Raw genomic sequence first — 16541 nt, forward strand, 5'->3', positions numbered from 1 at the left:
TAAAGTCCCCAACTACCAGTACATTTTTGTAACGTGTACAGAGATCAGAGATTATTTCGAGAAAGAGGTCGTTAAACAGTGGGGTTGATCTTGGGGGACAATAAACCGCCAAGAGTACGAGACAGTGGTTAGTGAATGAGATTTTTACACCGAGGAGGTCAGCGTTGTCACTATTCTCTGCTAGTATTTTAGTGACTGTTAGCTGTTTTTTGAAGAAAATGGCCACTCCCCCCTCTTGTGTTACCGCTATGGTTGTGCCATAGGACGTCATAGTCTCCCGGTAGGGCAGAGATGATGTCGGGTGTAAATGTTTCCCCTAACCAAGTTTCCGTAGGAGCCAAGATGTCAAGGTCTCCAGCCTGAAGTAGGGCAAAGACCTCAAGGTGATGTTTTTGTAGGGAACGAGTATTGAGGGTAGCCACTTTTAGTTTTGTCTGTTTATTGGCAGTTGATTTTACTTGGTGTACTGGTTTTCCTGGACAATGGTTTGGTGTGTTATCACCTTTCATTTTTAAGATGATTAATTGGCTAAGTTTCTTTAGGATGTTGGTACTTATAGTACGATCAGTTGAGTTTAAGGCTTGGAGTGAAACTGCTGAGTACACCTGCCGTTGGCCAGGGTTCCTAGCCCCTAGGCCCGGTCGGGCGCAGACGGGCGCAGACGGGCATGCCTTTGGCGTGCCCGCTGCGCACGTCCGCTGCACGCGACCGCTGCACGCGACCGCTGCACGTACACTCTGACATCCAGTTATGTAGGGTGCGACGTGGGAAGCTCATCCGCCCCCTCTAACCAGGTGATGCTCTGTGAGTGGTCTGCTCTCCGACAACTACGCCCTCCACTCAAACAGCCGCAGCTGCGGGGACCGAGGCAGGTAACAGCGGAGAGTGCAAGCCAGCAAGGCAAGTAAAGTTTAAAAGTGATTACGATTTTTTTTTAAACTAAGGAGCGCTGCCAGCATGTAGTAATTCACAAGCGCAGGATTTCAATTTTAAAACTAGCACAGATTCAAAAACACGATCACAAGTGAGGTCAGGCAGCCGCCTACTCACCGCAATCCCTTGTGATCACTATGCGAGCATCCAGCTAACTAGGGTGCCCAGTGGCAAGCTACTCCGCCCCCTCTACCCAGGTGATGCTCCGTGAGTGGTCTGCTCTCCGACAACCATGCCCTCCACTCAAACAGCCGCAGCTGCGGGGACCGAGGCGGGTAACAGCGGAAAGTGCAAGCCAGCAAGGCAAGTGAAGTTTAAAAGGGATTACAATTTTTTTATAAACTAAGGAGCGCTGCCAGCATGTAGTAATTCACAAGCGCAGTATTTCAATTTTAAAACTAGCACAGATTCAAAAACACGATCGCATGTGAGGTCAGGCAGCCGCCCACTCACCGCAATCCCTTATGATCACTATGCGAGCATCCAGCTAAGTGGGGTGCCCAGCGGCAAGCTACTCCGCCCCCTCTACCCAGGTGATGTTCCGTGAGTGGTCTGCTCTCTGACAACCACACCCTCCACTCAAAGGGGGTCTTGGGGGGCAGCCGAGCGTAGGGAGGTCTGCCCCCCGGGATGTTTGGGGAATGGGAGCGGCACGGGACTCTGCTCCCCCTTCCTTTTGGGCTGTTTGGCCTTTTTGGGCTGGTTGGGCTTTTTGGGCTGGTTGGGCTTTTTTGGGCTGTTTGGGCTATTTTCTAGCCCAAGGGATATTTATTCCTCCATTTTGTGTGTTCCTGTCACAATTTTGAGTATTTCCGGTAGCTGGTCCCCAGCTTTCTAGAATTTTTTCTTTGGTGACCTGGTGGCTGGGAGCATTTAGTCAGGAATTTTCTTTATTTTAGTCAGGGGAATTTTTGTGCTGAAGTTTAGTTATTTTTGGCTTGTTATGGTGGAGTTTTCAAGTGTCTTTCGATGGCATCAGGAGATTTTAGGGGCTCTAAGTGCTTCGGCTTCTGGACAGAGCAGGTCACAGGGATTTATTAATTGGAGACATAACAACGGCGTTGGCTGCTTGCACGTCGTAAACGCCTAACAATGAACCCGGTTTTGGAGCAGGACCGCCTGCAGTCTAGAAAAGCGGCCCCGGTGTGGCATATCATGTCCGGTGGCGAAGGCAGCGGGGGCGAGGTAAGCGGGGGTGGGGTGGTGTCATTGGGTGCCAGTTTTTGTAGGAGGGGGGATGGGCCCAGTTTGGGGGGTGGGGGGAGTTTCAGCCTCAGGGTGTCTCCTTAGCAGGTCCTGAAAGGGGGAGAGGATGAGGTGAGATCTTTTGGATTTTCAGAGGGGGAATTGGTTCCGGTGGCAGGGGTGCACGCTTGGGAGAGCATAGATCCTCTTTTCTTCTTGGGTGAAAGGGGTTTAGAGGCTCTGGGTTTGGGGGGCTACAGGTACCTTAGTACCCTTCCACCAGAGTGAGCCCCCCTTAAGGGGCGCATTTCAGCATTTCAGTCATTGTGATGAGGAAGTGAGGTTGGGGTCTTTTGGGGTTGGTTATGGTGAGTGGGGAGTTCGTCATGCGGGGGCCTCCTCCGCGCCTGGTTTTTTCAGGTTGTTTGTGTGGAGTGGGGATGTGGAGGAGGGGGACCCCTCCCCCTCCGCCGCCCTCCCGGATAAGTACGGTGAGTTATGGCTCTGGGGGGCAGGGTGCTGATCGGTTTTTTCGAGGGTGGTCCTTGGGGCCAGGGGAGATTGCAGGCCAGTTAGTTTTTGGGCGCTCCCAGCACTCCAGTCCAAATTTGTTTTTCATAGGTTGAGGAGCGCGTAGGTCGGCAGACTCGGTAGGGTGAAGTGCGGCCCCAATGCACCGAGGAGAAGGGAGGGGGGAGCCTTGTGTGGCACATTCCATACCGGCGGGGGAGCCCGGCGTGGCCAGCACACGAAGGTCATGCGCGACCTCGCGGGCCCCAACGTAAAAAAGGACTCAGTCAGCAGAGCGAAGTGCGGCCCCAATGCACTGAGGAGAAGGGAGGGTGGAGCCTTGCGCGGCACATTCCGTACCGGCAGGGGAGCCCGGCCCGGCCAGCACACGAAGGTCAGGCGCGACCTCGCTGGCCCCAACGAAAAACAGGACTCAGTCAGCAGGGCGAAGTGCGGCCCCAATGCAATGAGGAGAAGGGGGGGTGGAGCCTTGCGCGGCACATTCCGTACCGACGGCGGCGCGGTCAGCAAACGAAGGTCAGGGGCGACCTCGCTGACCCCAACGTAAAACAGATGCTGCAGTCACCGCAGGGGGGAGTACCGGCGAGTACAGCGGCTTCCCCGCCAGGAGTATTTTCACAGGCCGCTAGGGCTGGTGTAGGCAATGTTGGGTCGGCTGAGGCCCGCAGTGTGGGTTTTATGATGGAGCGGCGTTGGGGCCCGGATGAGAGCGCGGCCCTTGGTGAGGGTTCCTCAGACGGTGGACCCGGTTGAGCAAATGGCATGGAGATCGGCGCCTGGTTGGGCAGCCTTGTTAGAGCCAGGTGAGAATGTTGTACTACGGGCCAACCCACCAATGGTGTCAGTGGAGACAAAGGGTGAAGTATTTTTGGGAGGAGCTGAGTGGTAAGCTCCGTAGGTGAATCGGTCAAAGAGCGGAGTGAGAAGGTTGTTCCACGGGCCAAACCAGATATGGTGTCGGTGGAGGCAAAGGGTGACGATGTTTGGGAGGAGCCGGGTGGTAAGCTCCACATGGGTAAATATATTAGAGACCGAGCGGAGTGAGAAGGTTGTTCCACGGGCCAAACCAAAAATGGTGTCGGTGGAGACAAAGGGTGATGATGTATGGGAGGAGCCGGGTGGTAAGCTCCACATGGGTAATTATATTAGAGTCTGAGGTGTGGGGACTGGTGAAGTGGTGGCATTAGGCACTAAGTGGAGAGTGGCTTGAATACTGGACGGAGGGGCTAGGTAAAGAGCCTTGCAGAGTAAAGAGCTAAGGTTTAATAAAAACCTCCTGTACATGAGTGTAGCAAAAAGCCCCCAGGTGCGCATTTGATGTTGGCCACGAAAGAGCACGTTTGAAGGGGGGGGTAAACGTTGAAAGGTTGAAGCTACTTCACAAGGAGATACGGTCCAAGGAGGGTCTAAGGAAGAGAGGTATGAGCTGGCCGAGCGGCTTACGGTGCTGTTGACAAATGTAAACTGGAAGGCCTATACTTACCGTAAGTGGTTAACTGTAGGTGCCGGCCCCTTCAGGGAATGCCTACCCTGCAGGGGTGGATAGGACAATAGCTACACAGTCAGGATCAGGAGCGTGAGGGGAGTTTTTATGAAGGCTTAGGCACAAGAGAGTATGGTAAGTTCATACCTGAGTTCTCTCAGTGCGGAAGGAAACACCGCTTGGTTAGGTGTTGGGAAGGCAGGGTGCAAGGAAACCAGCAGTGGCACAGGACAGGTGCTTGCACATCTGGGCCTCAACAACAATCCCCGGGTGGTAGGGGCGGTAAGGAATTTCAGGGTCATGGGCCCAAAAGCTTCTACACCAGTCGGACTAACAGCTTTGGCGTCAGGGTCTAGGGAAGATGAGGGTTTGGAAGCAGAGCAGGCCCTGTTGGAGAGTTATGAAGAGGGATTTCGTTGGTGTTAAAAGGGGCCTCAGCGGAGGCGGTGTCCAAACAATTTCGAAGTCAACATTTTAACATATGGCAGGGGTGCAACACAAGTTGGACATAGAAATCCGTGAAGGAGGGTTGGCAGGTCCTTTTGATGGCTGCCCAGTGGATGATTTGATTTGTTTCTTCGATTGGGAGGGATGTTCCCAACGAAGAATGGGGTCTGTACGGACTAAGATGACACCTATCGTGGCTTGAGGAGTTTTCAGTAAATATTTTCATGGATAAGGAGGCAGCCCCAGTGTCATATTTCCCAGTTTAAGTTGCTATGTCATTGGTTGTGACCGAGGGCGCACTTACAGATATGGCGACAGGCGTCATAAAATCTTCATTTCACTTGCTTCCCGTACATCCGGATGATTGGGGTCTTCTTAGATTCCAGTTTGAAGGACGGTGGTATGTGGATAAGGCATTTCCGATGGATTGTTCAATGTCTTCTGCTTTGTTTAAGTGTTTCAGCACCTTTTTTCAGGGGTATTTTACACAGCACACTGGTCCGAGGCTGGTAACACACTACTTAGATGCTCTTGGCACCAGAGAAACAATGGGGCCATGTCGACCATGTCATTCTTAGGCATGGAAATTGACTTGGTAGGAATGCAGGCACGGGGGTCGGTTGATAAGAACCCGAAAATGTTGGTGTTGTTGGAAGGAAGGTGGGCAAGCATAAATTAACACCGAAGGACATCCAGTTTTTGTGGAGCTATATCTATGTTGCCTGTAGGGTAGTCAGGGCTGGTAGGACTTTTTGCAGGAGATTGGGTAGGGCAATGTCAGGTCATTAGCTGCCTCTACACCATATCCGCTGGTTGGCTGGTGTGTAGGTGGACCTGCTCATGAGGAGGTCAATTTTGCATTCCTTTGACAGATTACTATGGTTTCGAAACGATGACTTTCAGTGGGATGTTCAAATATTTTCAGGACCGGCAGGTGGCGATGGGTGTGGTATATTCTGACTAGGCAGTTGGTTTTCGGGGTCGTGTCTGAGCTGTGGTATTTTGGTGGGAGGGGCATTGACGTTTTTTAGCCTTTTTTCCTGTGCTGGTGGCTTTGTCGCCGTGGGGTGAGGAAGCGGCACATTAGCAAGTTTTGTTCAGGATTTACATCTTGGCAGCGGTGGAAATTATCTACAAGCAGGCGGCTAGGGTTGTGCAGTTTGTGAATCGGTTGCAGGTTTGTTCTTGGCTGCTTTAGGCTTTATATAGCGTTCTGGGCACTTTTTATCCCTGGTGTGAACTGGGAAATTTGCTGCTGCTTGGTCTCATTCGCAGAGGAGGGGTTTCTGTGTACTGGCCAATTAGGTGGATAGGATTCTGACCGCAATACCGGAACAGCTGTGGTATGTATTCAATGCAGGGTCTTTCAGCTGGTGGTAGGTTCTTTGTCAGCTCCTACTTGGGCAGTTCTTTCTCTGGCCTGGAGACAATTTATGGCATCTGGTGTTTGTCAGCGGGAGGAGTCAAGGGGGTGATCAGGGGAGGTTTTTCAGTTTAGGGGCGTTGCCTGTATTTTGCAGGCAGGGTTTTTGAAGTACGCTTGTTTTATGAACAGGCTTGTTTTCTTCTGGGGCCTTTTGGGTATCCGAGCTCTTAGGTTATATTTTTCACCTAGGTGTCTCCTGGCAGTAGGTTTTTCTTAGACATGTTACATATGTCTGTAGAGGGTTAGGTGGGGCTGCAGTGCGCAGGTATGTAGGCTTGGTCTCTGGGACGTGTGGCTCTTCCCTGTGTGAAAGTTTTCTCTGGGCAGGGGTTTGTTCTGGCGCATTGGGGTGGCAAAGGGGTGAATTGGTCCTAGGTTAACCACGTTGCTGTGGGGTTTGCTGGCACTCAGGGTATTGGAAGGCTGCCCATGGTTTCGGAGCATAGCAGGCATTGGGTATTAGGGTGTCGGGCATGTACTGTTGTTAGCAATGTGTTCTGGTCCGGGGGGGGGGGGGGGTGTTTCTAGATTCTTCATTTTCTGATCAATTTTTGTTTTCAGGTTCAGCCATAGTTGGAGGCTCCTGGGTGTCTGTTTTGTTACTGGAGGAGCTTTGGTATTGGGAGTTTAGCACGAACGAGAGGCGTTTTTTGTGTTTAGTGTGACTCTCTACATATTTTTTGGCACATGGCTTTGTGAGGAGAGGGGGGTCTGGGGGGGATGTAGCTGCTACCCTCTTTAGATAAGTTGTTAGGATTTTACGTACAGGTGAGTCATTCCATCGGTTGAGCGACGGCCAGGTGGGTTGTGGACTGGCCATTTGGGGCATCGGTTGGGTCTGTACACATGACAATTGGAAGACTTGGAAGGGGTTTGTGCTACCAGGAATTCGTTTTTCGGCGCTCATGTGGCTTGCATTATTCCTTAATCGTAGGATGGTTTTTAAGGTTTTTAGTGGTTCCCTTTTCTCGTCGGATCGGAGTGTTAGGTGCAGGTTTCTTTTGCAGAGTTTCGATTGGTTCCCCGTTTTTGGGGGGCAGAAAAAAGGGGAGTCTGCCCCCCCCCCTTTTTCTGGGTGGCAGTTGGCACTCAAGTTGACATGTTTTTGCCAAGTTTATTTGTTATTGACAGAGGCAATCCAGGCTGAAAGGGTACGGGCAGACAAGTTCACGAGGTAGGATCTTTAAGGTGCTTTAGGAAATTAGGTTATTGACAGGTTAATAGTCGTAAAGGTTAAGGTTGAAAGATCAAAGGTAAAATGGTAAAGTTAAAAGTTCAAAGGGAAAGGTTAAAAGGTCACACCAAAGGTCCAAAAGGCAAAGGTCAACGTTCAAAGTTCAAAGGTCGGAAGGTCACCCCAAGGGTAACGTTCAAAGTTCAAAGGTCAAAACTGAAAGGTCGCAGTAGGTGGTACTGAATGGCAGGTTTTTAATGTTGTGTGGGAGAACCTTAGGGGTGGGGGTAGCATAACATAGGTAACAGCTTGTATAGTGAGGTTGTAGTTTTGTTAGGCAATAGGCCAAAGGCCTTGTAATTGTGATGTGCACCTGTTTCAATAAAAGCAGCCTTTTTCACACTATTTCGGTGTCGGTGTCTGTGTCGATCCCCATACTCCCCAAAGGGGTCTTGGGGGGCAGCCGAGCGTAGGGAGGTCTGCCCCCCGGGATGTTTGGGGAATGGGAGCAGCACGGGACTCTGCTCCCCCTTCCTTTTGGGCTGGTTGGGTTTTTTGGTCTGGTTGGGCTTTTTTGGGCTGTTTGGGCTATTTTCTAGCCCAAGGTATATTTATTCCTCCATTTTGTGTGTCCCTGTCACAATTTTGAGTATTTCCGGTAGCTGGTCCCCAGCTTTCTAGAATTGTTTCTTTCCCGCCCTCCCTCCCCTTCCATTTTGGGCTGTTTCTCTAATTCACATTTTATTTCTCGGCTAGCAATCTCATTTTTTGGTTGGCTTTGTATTGGAACAGGTGTGCAGGGGATATATGTGTTGGTGTTAGGGTTGTCGCTTGAAGCAGGTGCAAGGGCGGTTAGCACTCAAGTTGACATGTTTTTGCCAAGTTTATTTGTTATTGACAGAGGCAATCCAGGCTGAAAGGGTACGGGCAGACAAGTTCACGAGGTAGGATCTTTAAGGTGCTTTAGGAAATTAGGTTAGTGACAGGTTAATAGTCGTAAAGGTTAAGGTTGAAAGGTCAAAGGTAAAATGGTAAAGTTCAAAGGGAAAGGTTAAAAGGTCACACCAAAGGTTCAAAAGTCAAAGGTCAAAGTTCAAAGTTCAAATGTCAAAGAGAAAGGCTGGAAGGTCACACCAAGGGTAACGTTCAAAGTTCAAAGGTCAAGACAGAAAGGTCACAGTATGTGGTACTGAATGGCAGGTTTTTAATGTTGTGTGGGAGAACCTTGGGAGTGGGGGTAGCGTAACATAGGTAACATCTTGTATAGTGAGGTTGTAGTTTTGTTAGGCATTAGGCCAAGGGCCTTGTAATTGTGATGTGCACCTGTTTCAATAAAAGCGGCCTTTTTCACACTATTTCAGTGTCGGTGTCTGTGTCGATCTCCATACTCCCCAACAGCCGCAGCTGCGGGGACCGCGGCGGGTAACAGCGGGTAACAGCTGAGCGTGCAAGCCAACAATGCAAGTGAAGTTTAAAAGTGATTACGATTTAAAAAAAAACTAAGGAGCGCTGCCAGCATGTAGTAATTCACAAGCGCAGGATTTCAATTTTAAAACTAGCACAGATTCAAAAACACGATCGCGTGTGAGGTCAGGCAGCCGCCTACTCACTGCAAGATCACTATTGTTCTCCTGTTTTACATCAAAGATTACTGCTTTGTATTTCATTCTTGGCCTTGAGGTTAGAGCGTGGTGGCAGGCAGCAGCCACATAAAAGCTCAGCTCGTTTTGGGTTTGAGGGTCCAAGAGGACCTCGAGCTGAGCCAGAGCCAGGCATCAGTGGCTCACCCACATCTATTATTTATCTCACCCACGTAGGTTCATTTTTATCCCTGCTTTCTTCCTTTGTCACTGCTTACCTAGCATTCTCTACCCCCTTGATTCTACTTTTTCTATCTTACTCGTTGTCAAAGTTAGATGATGAAAAGTAAGTCCTGAAGCCCAAAATGTTAGTGTTGGTGCTCACCACACCACCTGCATCTTCTGACACAAATTAAGCACTTTAATGATTTGATAATAAGTCTTATGCTGTTTGACAACTATGCACAAAACTTGGCAGTTGCTTGATGTTAGTGCAGACTGGTTAAGGTGCAAGAAAGATATTTGGGGTGAAACAAAAGTAGAATCTTTGCTCTTTAAAATACAGCAAAAAATCTGTTGAACTGAATTATACTAAAATTGCCAGGAATTAACATTTTTCTTTAGAATAGGCCCCTTTTATGGTTTGGGCTTGTTTACATTGCCAAAAGAAGTCCAATGCACTTCAAAAGGTTAATTGTATGTATATGTAGTCACTTGGTTTTGAGAATGGATTCTGAGCTCAGAAAATACATTTGAGTGGCCATCTGCAGTAGGTTTTAGGGGCAGGTGAACAGGCAAATGTTATAGAAAGAGGCCACATCTTGCTTTCATTCTCAGAGCCCACTTCCCATTGTTGGAAATCATGTGGGTCCTGGAGGCATGAGGTTGAGTGCAGGGCGAGCCAACACCCCTGGGGAAAGGTGGCTGGGTGAAGCGCGTTCTGCAAAATGATTAAAATGTAAAATGATTAAATCAGCTATAAAGCTTGAAGGCACTGGCAAGACTTGAAAAGGCATTACTTCTGCTAATAAGGCACTACTGTGCTCACATATAATCCTCTTGCCAATCAGATTACGAGAAATATAGGAGAACACTGGAATATATTAGAGGTGGATAAAAAGCCTCAATTTCCACGAATGTCCTTTAAAAGATGTCCCAATCCCAGTAACAGACTGGTGCATGCTAAAAATTAAGCTACAAGAAACAAGGGGGCTTATTTACAAGACCATTGCGCCGCCGGTGAGTCACTTTTGAAATGTGGAAAAAGCGACTTAACCAGTAGCGGCTGCTACAGGACCTGGGTGGGGGAGCGGGGGCAGTTGTGGGGGAATGAAAAAAGTTTAAAAAACACATACTTGTGATGGCCAGCCAGCCGCTGCCTCTCCTCCATCCTCTTCTTGCCGACTCCGACCTGCAGTAGGATGCAGCCCAGCCTCCTGATAGCCAACCACAACGCTGCAATGCAGCATTGTGATTGGTCTGAGCGCCGTGGATCAGCGCTCAGCCAGGGAATGGGGTCGCCGGCATGTTCTACACGCAAGCTAGAATGCAGTCTGCATTGAGAAAATGTAAAGTGCCCATGAAAGTTTGGCCGGCCAAACAGTCATATGTACTTAGGAGTGGGCAAAGCAAGTGGTGCTACCAGCAATACCAGTTAACACTTTGAAGAGAAAGGCCGCAATGGTGATAGTCTAAAATAGACAGTGAGGCAAAAAGCAAATTACAGGAACATATGCAATGGCCCTTCCTGCGATTATTTGACTGCAAACTGAATCGGAGGGAATGAATGATTCTGTAGAATGGTTGGGACAATAATGATTATCATATAAATTTAAAAAGTGAATGCGAATTAACAACACTGTTGTCCATTTTGAAATCTGTGGAAGTTGACCCCCCCCCCCCTGCATTCTGAAATTGTGTATCTTACAACCCAGAGTTTGAGTTGGTGTGTTACCATACTCAGATTGGAGTTGCCCTCATATTTCACATAACAGCCTCTCTAGGCATTATTGCTTGCTGGATGCTTCACTTGATTTTTAAGTACTGTTCAGAGGTGCATGCTATTTTATTTGACTAGACCACCCAATCTTTAAATGCCAGCCAAGAGGTGCATGCTGCACTAATTCTTCTAATGTAGTTTTATTCAAGATTTGAAATTGGTTCTCGTCCTTTTATCGTGATCAATATGAGATATCAGAATTGAGCAGCCCTGTATATGACGTAGTATGTGGATTTGATGCTGTTAGATATGCACTAGGTCGTGTGTGCAAGCCTTAAATCTGCAGATTTAGCTTGAGACACCATCCCAAGCTTAAAAAATAAATCTTTACACTGAGTGGTTTGATGGCATGTTGGTGGTTGTGGTAACACGATGCAACAGCAAACCGGGCACACAGCATTTGGTTCATATTTGTCACTTAGTAATGATCAGCAGCGGCCCTACCATTAGGGTGGAGGGCCCCCCCGCCACCACCCTCCAATAAAACGATAAAAAAAGGCATTTAAACCTTTTTTATTATAGTTTTAGTTTAATCCCTCCCTGAACCTCCCCCAAGGACTCTGACGAGTATTGGGGGCGGTTCCAGGGGATGACACTGCTTGTGGGGGAGTGGTGGGCACTGCTACAGTGCGCATGATTTTTTGGTCGGCCGTCTCTGCCCGTCAAACCATCAGGTACACTGAAGCTCTCTTCAGCCCCAGCTGCATTGCTAGAGCTGGTGAGAGCAGCACAGGCTCCCAGTCTGCCTGGGAGCGCAAGTTGACAGCGCTCAGACCAATCCTGATGCTGCTTTTATGCAGTGTCAGGTTGGGCAGTAGTGCAGTCTTGGAGCTCACCCCGAAGAAGAGTGAAAGAGCACGGCGTGCGGCTACAGCGTTGAGTTAAGTTATTTATTTATTTTTTGTCACCAATCCCGCCCTCCACCTCCCTCCTCTGTCCCAACTCGCCACTTTGGCAGGGTACGGGCCGCTACTGGTAATGATGATGAAAGATGCGTGTGCTGGCACATTCACAGTGTACATTAAATTGATGACTCTTGCACACCTTCTTCCTTTTTTTAGGTCGAGCATTCAAGACCTCTTGTATATACTTTAGTATATACTTATATGTGTATGTACTTTGTGGGCTCTGAAGATCAGCCTTAGGACTTGTCTGCTGACTGGACGCGGTCGCCGTTGGTTGTATGGTGCGAGAACAAGGCCTTGCAGCACTGGCCTCCTGCATTTCTCCACGCCCGACGGAAATGTGGCCCGGCCGGATCGCGGACCTTCCCGGAGCCGGCAAAGATAGGCACGTGGCCAAAGTAGGGGGATCGTTCCCGGCACTGGTCAATATTAAGGTGCCCCCACAGCCCGTGCACGCTGCGACTGAAAGGTGAGTGCATCGCTGGTGAGGCTGCGTCCGGTGGGCGCTTTGAATCTGGGGAGTTCGAGGAGCTGGATGATGGACGGCGCCAGCGGCGGTGGCACCAGACTGACCTCCCTTGCTGCCTCGGAACCTGGAGGTACCCGCAACTGGACAGTGCCAGGAACAAGACTAGCCGGGGGCTGGAGATGTTGCATGGTGCTGGTAGGATCTGGGGAGACAATCTTTGCCTGGAATGGCCCTTGGCCCTCGTTAGACTATCCCAGGAGTTAAAGTCACAGCAGGACAAGCAGTCCCTGGGAACCTGTTCAAATATCACTACTGTGGTGGGCGCCCTTATCTACAGTTGCTCGCCGGTCAAGGTGTTGCAGTGGCTGGAGGCTGTCTCGTGTTCAGGGGAGACAGGCAGAGACGCTCATTGATAGTCATGGCCTACGCTGTAGAGCTACTGGAGCTACCACCGCCTGCCGCTTGAGAGGCTGCTGTAATTGGCGAGTCTGGGCTTGCTGCGTCAGTGTGCCTGTGGAGATCGTCGCAGGTCGTTTGCACTCAGAGAGTACTGGTCTTAACCCTACCCTACTGCATTCCTGGGCTGCATCTGACCCTTCAACGTTGGTGCACGTAGCGCAGTTGAGACTTGCAACGGTTTGAGATGATGGGCACGATGGATAGAACACAACCTAAATTGTCGTTTGAACAGTACAAACCTAGGGAACGTGAGAAGTTTGCCGATGAGAGTGGTAGAGATCAAGGACGGGGGGCACAAGATGGTGACATCAATGCGATGCTTGCCTCGATGGAGAAGGGTCTACAGACCTCACTAGCTGCCCTGAGAATGAAGATGGACTCTCTCTCGTACCATATGGACAGGATGGCTGAGAGGCTTGACAAGCATGCTGAGCGTATTAACATGGCCGAGCGCCGAATCACAGAGGTGGAAGAATCACAAACGATGTTGCACTCAGACCACAAACAATTGGGCAAGGTGTTGCAGGTGCTGCAGGATAAGTCCGAGGACCTGGAAGCGAGGTCTCGAAGGTGCAACCTGAGGATCACAGGCCTTCCGGAGTCAACGCCGACAGGCAACATGGAACAATTTATTTGCTGGTCACGCTCTTGGGCATCAACGCCTTCTCTTCCATGTGCGTGATGGAAAGGGCACACCACACCTTGGGCCCACGTCCATCGCCCGGTGCTCCCCCGAGGCTGATAATTGCGAAATTGTTGAACTATCACGATAGAGATGTAGCACTGAGAGTAGCCAGGGAGAAACAAACTTTGCATTATGAGGACTCTGCACTCTCCCTGTTCAGGTCCAGGAGGCGCGTTGTCGGTTCGTACCACTCAAGAGACAATTAAAGGAGCACAACATAGACTATGCAATGCTGTACCCGGCTCGGCTCCGTGTCAACCGTCAAGGACAATCACACATTTTCACAGACCCCAAGGCCCTACAGAAAGCCTTGAAGGACTGGGCCAGGGGGCAGCACCACGAACCGGACAGCAATGCAGTATTGGGGGCAGACGGAGGTTCCTTGGACGACCAAGACTGAACTTTTGTTTGCTGACCGATTCACAGATAAGATTTAATCATACATATGGGATAGACCATGACACTGCCTAATTTGGGTCCTTACTGTTCTTAAGGCGTATTGGTAGACCGCCTAGGTCTTTTTTACTATTTGGTAGTCTTTAGGTCATTGTTCCCCCTCCCCTTCTGATCTGCTTTTTTGAGCCGTATTACGGTGGGAACTGAGTTGGACCACACGCGACATAGGACCAATGGGCGGGGGGAACAATCTCCTTTTTGCTAATGCGTATTCTCAGTTGATGGTTTGCAGGGGGTTGTAATTGCACATTGTTGCTTGACTGAGCTTTGTTGGCAACCTCCGCCTTTGAGTGAAGCACAAGCTTGAGGTGTAGTTATTGTAATTGTTTTGGGAGGGTGGGTAGGGGGTAGTTTGGTTGTTCTGTACAAGGGGGGTTTATAGGTACTTCTCATCGGGCCAGAGTTGGGGGAGACCTGATGTGGGTGGGGGGTGGAAAAAAAAGGAAAGAAATTGTCTACCAAGAGCACCGGTAGACAATATTATTTTTTTCAAATCTTGTATTTTCAGTGATATGACCACCGAAGGCCCTGATTTTATATCAAAAACAGAGCTTTGGACAATACCATTTCCCACTGACAGGCAATATTTCTCTCCATGTGTTCCCATACTGGGCATGTCACGCAGTTTGGTGCTTACTTTCACTCCATGTTAAAGAACAGTAGATGTTTCATCACCCAGGCTAATGTGCTGCATAGCTAAATACATATAAGGTCCCAAAGGCGAGACCGTTTGCTTTGCAAATGCTTGTTGTAGTTCAGGCAGGTCTGTGTGGAGGTTGTATGACGGAACCACGCATGCCATTATTACGCATGCCTCACATACACGTCGATTACAAAGCATGCCTTTAAATGTAAAATTTTACTACGCAAATGCTTTTATCACGCATGCCTTTACAACGGAAATGTAAGTATTTCAAAGGTAATTATAAATACATGGACCATTGTGGCAGTGAATAAAGAAAAATCAGATGTGCCATATCAGTTTCTGTCCTTTCATACTTGGCTACAGTAGTAATTACAGTACAGTGAGGCACAGGGTCAGAGCTGATTTGCATATAGCCAGTGTCTGACCTAGGGTGGTGTGGAGTGCAAAAAAACGATGGATTTAGGCCCAGATCCTTGTACTGGGGTGAATGTATGACATTGTTCTACATTCTGTCCATCAACTGTGTTTTTTGCAATTTTCACCCCGAGTGGGCTGGGTATGCTCAGACGTGAGCCCCAGGCTCTCCACACCACTGGAGTCAAGCTATCCAGGCTGATGAAGGCTGATAGCCAGAAACCGGTCCTTGGATGCTTGATTCCGGTCTGGGAAAGACATGGCTTGGTAGTTCGGACTGGACTGTTCCCATGAGGCACAGGGTCAGAGCTGATTTGCATATAACCAGTGTCTAAACCAGGGTGGTGTGGAGTGCAAAAAAAACGATGGATTTAGGCCCAGATCCTTGTACTGGGGTGAATGTATGACATTGTCCTACATTCTGTCCATCAACTGTGTTTTTTGTAATTACAGTATTATACATCATGGTATGGAACATGGTTGTTTCGGCAAGGGGGTGATCTCACTTCATTTCCTTGGAACTTCTCTGCCTTGCCCTTGCACAGAAATTCAAAAGAATTGAAGTTGAGGGCTATGCAGTAAGAGGGACACCCTTGTGGGTCTGCTGCTATAAGTAATGTATTTTCAAGGTCACCTGTAAAAGATGGATTTCATCATCATAATGACAGCCCAAACCACAGGGCAGAGCTATAACTTTGTCAGGGCTACGAGGATTATGCGTTCTGGAGATCCAAACTATGAGGGGAGGTTATCAAATGATATTGCAAACATTGCAAATTATGCAGAAATTCTCTGGCAATATTTTGGAAACAACATTTTTGGAGACATCTGCAAACTTGCAAATTATCTGGCAAAGTATGTAGCAAATGCAGTAACTCTATTATCTATAATTATGCGGTAACAAACTGTATACATCTGTTCACCTTACCATTCTCACTGTTTTATTAGCCATGATTCAGGAAAGGTAAACAAAACCAAATCATTCTAATTCTAATGATTGTCCATTTTAAGCTGCATTGTGAATAAAACAGCTTTTTAAATATAACTATCCCCCCAAAAATATGCCATAAAAAATAGATAACCCTATATTGCTATCTCAGTATTGTGGTAACATTTACAAACTGTGACAGCTGAGCTAAGGAAAAGGGGGCAGGGTCCCAAAACATTGATTTCCCATGTTAACTCCCACAGGAAATGTTGCTCTCTAATACAGACTAAGCATTTGCAATGCAATAGGTCTCGCATTATTAAAGTTTGAGCTATTGGTGTTGCATTATTTAGCAAACGTTAATAATGTGAGACATATTGCATTGCAAATGCTTGTGAAGGACTTATGCCCTGGTTACACCCCCAGGCGGCTCCTGTGCAGTGACTGGCATGTCCACACATATCTAACAAACTGTGTGTTGCACCCCCAGGCAGCGCCTGTGCAGTGACTAGCATGTCCACACGCAGATGCACAACTAGAGTCAAATTTCAGGGGGGGAGTAAGTCTTCCAGCAAGCTGCAGAGTGAAGCTGTAGGGGCTCTAAGAAGAGGAGAAAACACGACAAAGCCTCGTTAACAACTAAATGGTCTGTTAAAGACCTGTGAAGTACTCCGTTGCGGCTGTGTGTTTGCCCGGAAAGCTGTCTCAGCCCCGGCTGACACATTACAGGGAAGGGGATGGGGGCTGAAGCCCTTTGAGCCCAAAGGTCGTTGCACACCTGTCCACACGTATATCACAAACTGTGTGTTACTCACTCAGGC

At 48.7% G+C, this 16541-nt stretch overlaps 1 long non-coding RNA gene across 1 annotated transcript; it reads left to right on the plus strand.

Annotated features, from left to right (window-relative positions):
• The first annotated feature begins 547 nt into the window (after positions 1-547).
• On the plus strand, positions 548-9523 carry LOC147688496 (uncharacterized). The gene is made up of 3 exons (XR_015300503.1): positions 548-764; positions 1102-1298; positions 8703-9523. It is a non-coding gene; the product is annotated as an uncharacterized LOC147688496 (long non-coding RNA).
• The last annotated feature ends 7018 nt before the right edge of the window (positions 9524-16541 follow it).

The sequence above is a fragment of the Lissotriton vulgaris genome, chromosome 10 (assembly GCF_964263255.1).
Source record: "Lissotriton vulgaris chromosome 10, aLisVul1.2, whole genome shotgun sequence".
Lineage (NCBI taxonomy): Eukaryota > Metazoa > Chordata > Amphibia > Caudata > Salamandridae > Lissotriton > Lissotriton vulgaris.